The sequence below is a fragment of the Phoenix dactylifera genome, unplaced genomic scaffold, assembly GCF_009389715.1.
Source record: "Phoenix dactylifera cultivar Barhee BC4 unplaced genomic scaffold, palm_55x_up_171113_PBpolish2nd_filt_p 000162F, whole genome shotgun sequence".
NCBI classification, from domain to species: Eukaryota; Viridiplantae; Streptophyta; class Magnoliopsida; order Arecales; family Arecaceae; genus Phoenix; species Phoenix dactylifera.
Window position 1 is genome coordinate 292051 of NW_024067705.1, and position 7091 is coordinate 299141.

General features: G+C 38.6%; 1 long non-coding RNA gene across 1 annotated transcript; it reads right to left on the bottom strand.

The window, feature by feature from the left end:
• Positions 1 to 2928: 2928 nt before the first annotated feature.
• On the bottom strand, positions 2929 to 3892 carry LOC113462898. Its single transcript, XR_005507396.1, has 2 exons — positions 3577 to 3892; positions 2929 to 3127 (listed from the first exon to the last, which is right to left on the bottom strand). It is a non-coding gene; the product is annotated as an uncharacterized LOC113462898 (long non-coding RNA).
• Between the last annotated feature and the right edge of the window lie 3199 nt (positions 3893 to 7091).

The window sequence follows — 7091 nt, forward strand, 5'->3', positions numbered from 1 at the left end:
GATAGGTAACCATGCTGTTATACTCGTGACCGTCAAGCACGTCAGTGGACCGTTTAGAGAGAGAGGGAGAGGGTGGGGGGGCAGTTTACATATAAAATCTAAAGAATATTTCATATTGGCCATTTTTCCTAGTATATAGGGACAAATAATAACTTTCGTGGCTATTGTTTCGAATGATTTAAGCCTGAGCAATTTAAAACAACTAATAGGCCAATAACTGCGTTATTGGAAACTTGCCCTGGATCCTGGATTCATCATAAGGTGGTGGTGGAACCCACGGTTGGGTCCCTTCTATTATTATTCTAACAGATAGGAGGACACCCTCAGTGACCAGGGAAGGGGAGGTCAGAAGCGGGGAGGGTGCGTTGTGGTCCGGCGTAGACGGTGTGGAAGGGATCTCCGGGGGATGATCTACACCGTTGAAATCGTGCAGCTGTCAGTTATCCATGTAAAGAATTAAAAGGAACGAAATTTAACATAAAGCAATGCGCGGTTAGGAGAAGGATTGGGCCGGCCACCAAACGTTGGACATTTGTCTCCTCTTATTTTGACTATTTAAGCATATCCTTAAGGGCCCAAGTTGGACCTGTTCGTTTGCGCGCGCTTTTTCCTTGGCAAACCGGATGGACTAAACCGCACGACAATGAAAAGTCTTCCCTGGATGTAATTAGTCATTAAATTCATGAGTAATTGGTGTGCATTGTATGTTATTGCTCATTCTTGATTTATCTTTAGAAATTTTTCCTCGTTTCCTTTTAACTTTTTAGAAATGAATTCCCGCTGTTTATATCTCCTAAATAAATAGCATTTGCACCATACTTTTTTTCGGAAAAAATATAAGGAATTACATCTTTATTATTATTATTATTCCATTTAAGAAATAAAAGAAAGAAAAAAAAAGAAAAACTAAGACGGGAGGAGATCTGGACCAAAATGGGACGGGCAAGACTCAAACCCATGTGTTTGGTACCCATCCCAAAAACTTTTCCAAATGCATTAGACAGAACTCTAAGACTTGTTATAAGCTAAGGTTGTTTGGCTGCATGCAAGTTTTACTAAAACAAATGCCTATAAAACATGATTATATTTTAAACAAATTTTACGGAAAACAAGATATCTAAAAGAAAAGTTTTACGAAAAAAAAGAGAGTCTGGAGAGACTTGTTTTCCATAAAATTTATTTTTAGATTATATGACTTAACAATTTTGCCAAAATAAATTTTATACAACACAACTGAATAATTATTTTTATAAAACTCATTTATTTTGAGTTTTCTATATAATTGTTTTAATAAAACTTATCAATCAAACAATCTCAAAATTAGTAGTTTCTTATACTAGATTTCTATCAATATAAAATAAACTGTTATGATGAGACAATAAGAAGTGGTGCCTTGATGACTAAAAATAAAATAAAGAGTGGTGCATGAATAATCCTGTTTCCCACGTGTCCTCTAAAGGAAGGCAAAAGCAATTAGTTAGGTGATACAATGGAAGAAACAAATGTTAAACCAATTAATGCTTCATTAAATGTGAAATATGTTGTAGTCACCAATTGCGTCTGACTCTATGTGCAATGCACCTCCAGAAATGGATAGTATAAAAGATATATAATAAACTTTATTATTTATATATCATCAGCATCGCATTGTAAAAAATTAATTTAACAAACAGAGCAAGTGCAACATCAAAATTGTTTTCTTGAATCAGATGCTTTGTCTCCATTATTTTCATAGTGATGTAAGAAATATAATGTGAGAATAATTAAATGACCGATTATTTACACGACATCCTAACCCAAAATCTGGTTAAGTAATAGCCGCTTGGTATTGTTACAGATCAAATAATGAGAAACTAGTCTAAGTAATGAGAAATAGGTTAAGAGGGTCAAGTTTGATGTGAAAGTTATTAGCCGAGGGATTGAAAGTGGTTAAGGAGAAAGATGGTTTGAGGAGTCAGTCATGTAGTTTGAAAAGAAGAGCTTCCTTGGTCGATTCAAGTAGTTTGCCAATTCTTCACATTCCTATATTTATGTGAGGGCTTTACCCAGCAATCATCTTTTCTCTTGTAAAAGAGTCAGTTTCATGCCATCCGAGATTCCCTTTCTGATCTGAAGATGATGGGAATCATCAAACAGAGTTGCCAAGATCGAATGTGAGAGATTGCCATTTGATTTACCGAAAGCAGAGGAGGAATTAGTAGCAGGTTATCAAACCGAATATTCAGGTATATTATTTTTTTGATTTTATATTGCTTCTTACCTAAATCTATTACTTTCTTCATTATTTGTAACAGTTCTTTACTTAGGTGGGTGAAATTTTTCTATTTCATACATATCTATGATTGAAGGAAAATGGCTAATGTGGTGACATGTAACTAGACCTAAGAGTAGTAACAATGATGAGATGATCAAGTCCTTAGTAGATACCATGCAAGATAGACCTAACCATGACTAAAAGGAATTAGTTGGATTAGGCAAAGTGATTGTCTGAGACTCAAGCCAAGTTCTAAAGCTAGCAGATATAGGTTGATTATAAGTATAGTTTGTCAAAGAGGATAAGTAGTGATTTAAGAAGACGATTGCGCTTTGTGTTATGGAAGGAAGCCTCAAAAAGAAGATGTGAGTGGTGGAAGTGGTTGCTAAAAAATCAAAAAATGATAAATCGAAATGTGGACAATAACCAACGGAATAGCAGTTACTAGTAAGAGATAGTTTTTGGCATCAAAAGAGGATAACTATCTGAAAGTTTAGAAGAATGTGTAAATACGAAATAGTAGTCTAAAGAGTGGCCCTCTAGCTACCAATTGAATCAAATAGCAGAATAGTCACCGCTCCCTGTCTCAAATAGGTCGCACTCTACTAGCAAAAGTGTTTGAAGGTCAAGGTTGTAGGATTCATTGCCATCTATGTTGGGTTTTGACCCACATGACCACATCGTGGTCAGTTACGATCCCGTGAGAAGTGGAGGCATTATCCTTGATGGTAGGATAACATAACGGGTCTCACCCTCTGCCTAGATAGGGAACACGGCATCGGTCTCCATCACCGGGTGTTCGAACAGGGGCCAAGAGGGAGATACGAACTAAGGACTTGATCATCCAGAAAACAATGGATCCAGGTACGCTTCCTTTATTTGAAGACTGGTTCATGATCCTATTTATAGATGTTCCTACATGTGGTATCAGAGCCTGGTTCATCCTAGAACCAGATCACAGTAAAAGGGTAGATCACAGGGACAAGGCAATGATCGTTTTGGCCAGTATAGAGGCGATCTGATCATCGCCATGTTGACCGGCCGTCACTGGGATGCCGGGATACTGTGCCGAGAGTCGACCATTGCGTTGTCCCTGGATGGCTTTGGCACCATAGAGGCGATCTCCGGCATTGGGGTTGTTTTGCCGGCCATCACAGGGTCGGATTCATGGATTTGAGAAACAACCCCACTCGGGGTGACCCTGCTGACGCTGGATCTGGCCGGCATATGCCGCCGTGAGCCATCAGAAGATCCGGCGTAGCCGCCGGCCATGGTCTCCCTCCCACTCTTAAAAAAAAAAAAAAGGGGAAGATAAAACTCACCGGAGTCAGTGCGGGTGGTTCGACCGTCCGGGTGACGCCGTCGGGCGGCGTTTCGTCCGGCGTCGGGCCCATCCCGGTGGCGCCGTCGGGCGGCACTTCGTCCGGCGGCATAATCGCCGCCCGCTGCTCCTAAGAGCCGACGGGTTGGGTTCGGCGGAACCCCAACCCGCCGGCGTTGCCCTGCTGGCGTGCGACCGCCGGTGGGCTCGCCATCGGGCGGCGAGTCCACCGGAAGGAGGCGGCGCGCTCGTCGCCCGGCGACCGGAGGCTGGCGGGCTGGGTTCGGCGGAACCCTAGCCCGCCGCTAAAAGAGGAGGAAGACGGGTCGGGATCGACCCGTCTTCAGTTCTTTAAAAAAAAAAAAAGTATTAAATTATTCATAACGGGTCCGGGTTTTGAGTTTTAACCCGAACCCGTAATCGTTAACCCGCTGCATTTAAAAGGGCATAACAGGCATAACGGGTTCGGGTTTTTTTTTTTTGGGTTTCGATCCGAAACCCGAATTCGTTTAGCCAATAGAAGGAAAATTTTCCGTTAAGCCCTTATGAAACATTTTATTTTTTCATACAGCCCTCCCGGGGATGTTAAAAGAATGAAATGTTTCTGTTTAAGTCCCTGTGAAACTTTCTATTTATACTAAAGTCTTAGAGGGCTGTTACAAAATGAAAAATGTTTCTATTAAGTCCTTGTAAAGTATTTTATTTATACTGAAATCCCTAGAGGCGATGAAATTGTTTCTGTTAAGCCCCTGTGAAATATTTTATTTATGCTGACATCCTTCCAGGGCTGTAAGAAACAAAATATGTTAATTTAGTCCCTGTAAAGCATATCATTTATGCAGAGGTCCTCAAAATATGTTAATTTAGTCCCTGTAAAACATATTATTTATGCAGAGGTCCTTGTAGGGTAATGTGATAAAAAAAAAAAAATTGTCATTTATTTTACATTTTAATATACTTGATAGCATGATATGACACATGTACTGATTGTGTAGATTAGTAAAATATTAAATACATGTTTTATTTTAATTTGTCATATTATGAATTGTCAATTATGTGCAATGTCATTATTTTAATTTGATGTCTATATTATGATATAGTTTGGTAGTTGCCAAAGTAACCCAACTAGAATGTTTAATAGACATCAAGTCATCAAATACTCTAATCCCAGGTATTAAGATAATGACTTTGCAAATTATGACTTACAGTTTTTCAATCATGAGATATTATGGATTGGCCCAAAGGTGCACCACTTTCAAATGATTGATTTGCTGAGTTAGGATAATTAATGAGTATCCTTGATTTAATAGGTATTGGATGCTCAAAGGCAACTGACCTATTTAAATTTTGGACCTATATCATTAATTATTCCTAGGTGAATTGGGAATCACCATAATAGTAATTTAGTGTTTCATAATTACTACCCAAAGGTGTATTATGGTAATACTGTTTATGTTATTCATCATTATTGCTAACTCAAAGTGTTAATGTTGTAAGCATTTTCTTATTGTTAATTTTCTTATTGCAGTATCTATTCCTGTTTCGCTTCATTCGCAAGCTTCATCTGTTACGATCTTTAATGGAACTAATTTCTCAGAGTGGAATGAACAAGTCCAGTTTCACCTAGGTGTTCTGGATCTTGATTTAGCACTCCGATCTGAGAAACCGGCTGACATTACTGATTTGAGCAGCTCGGAAGAAAGGTCTTTTTATAAGACTTGGGAAAGATCGAACAGATTGAGCATTATGTTTATGCGGATGAGTATAGCGAACAATATCAAGTCAACGCTTCCTGAATGTGACAGTGCTCAAGCATTATTGAAAACTGTGGAAGAACGTTTCCGATCTGCTAATAAGTCTCTGGCTGGGACATTAATGGCTAAACTTACCACCATGAAATTTGATGGTACTTGTGGGATGCATGAGCATATCCTTGAAATGACAAATATAGCTGCTAAGCTGAAGGCTCTTGGGATGGATGTGAATGAATCCTTTTTAGTTCAATTTATTTTGAACTCCTTGCCTCCTCAATTTGGATCATTTCAAATTCACTATAACACTATTAAGGATAAGTGGAATGTGAATGAATTGACCAGTATGCTTGTACAAGAGGAGACAAGACTTAAGCAACAAGGATATCATTCTGTCAATCTTGTAAGTCATGGAGCCAAGAAGAAATGGAAGAAGCCAAGAAAGGGCATGAAGAGTGGACCATCCAAGGGTAAAGAGCCTCATCATGATACCGAGGTTCATAAGAAGAAACAAAACAAAGATAGATGCCATTTTTGCAAGAAATTGGGACACTATCAGAAGGACTGTCATAAACGCAAGGCATGGTTTGAAAAGAAAGGTAAGCCTTTGGCTTATGTATGTTTTGAATCAAACCTTACTGAAGTTCCTTCTAATACTTGGTGGTTTGACTCAGGTTCTAATGTTCATGTTTCAAATACGATGCAGGGATTCCTTACAACCCAGATGCAAGATCCAAATGAGAGTTTTATCGTTTTGGGGAATGGGGTTAGAGTTCCTGTAACAGCTGTTGGAACCTATCGTTTGCTTTTAAATACTGGTTGTCATTTAGATTTGCTTCAGACTCTTTATGTTCCTTCTATTTCTAGAAATTTAATTTCTGTTTCTAAACTTGATGTTGAAGGATATTTCTTTAAAATTGGGAATGGTAGTTTGCGTCTTTTCAAAGACAATGTCTTCCTTGGTTCTGGTGTTTTGTGTGATGGCTTATATAAAGTGAATCTTGATAATCATTTTGCTGAAACTCTTATGACCTTGCATCGTAATATTGGAATTAAACGAAACATGATAAATGAAAGATCTTCTAACTTGTGGCATAAAAGATTGGGTCATATATCCAAAGAAAGATTAGAGAGATTAGTAAAGGATGGAATTTTGTCAAACTTAGACTTTACTGATCTCGGTATGTGTGTAGACTGCATTAAGGGAAAGCAAACCAAACACACAAAGAAAGTTGCCACAAGAAGTGAAGAACTTCTTGAAATTATCCATACAGACATTTGTGGGCCTTTTGACTCCCATCATTTGGTGGAGAGAAGTATTTTATCACCTTTATTGATGATTTTTCACGTTATGGTTATGTCTATTTGTTGCATGAAAAATCTCAGGCAGTGGATGTCCTAGAGGTATACATTACTGAGGTTGAAAGATAATTAGATAGAAAGGTGAAAATTGTCAGGTCTGATAGAGGTGGTGAATATTATGGTAGGTATGATGAAACAGGACAACACCCTGGCCCATTTGCTAAACTCTTAGAAAAGCATGGCATACGTGCTCAATACACTATGCCGGGAACGCCACAGCAGAATGGAGTAGCTGAAAGGCGTAATCGTACACTTATGGATATGGTTAGGAGTATGTTAAGTAATTTTCCGTTACCCATATCGTTGTGGATGGAAGCCCTTAAGACCGCTGTATACATATTAAACCGGGTTCCTAGTAAGGCAGTTCCAAAAACTCCTTTTGAGTTATGGACAGGAAGGAAAC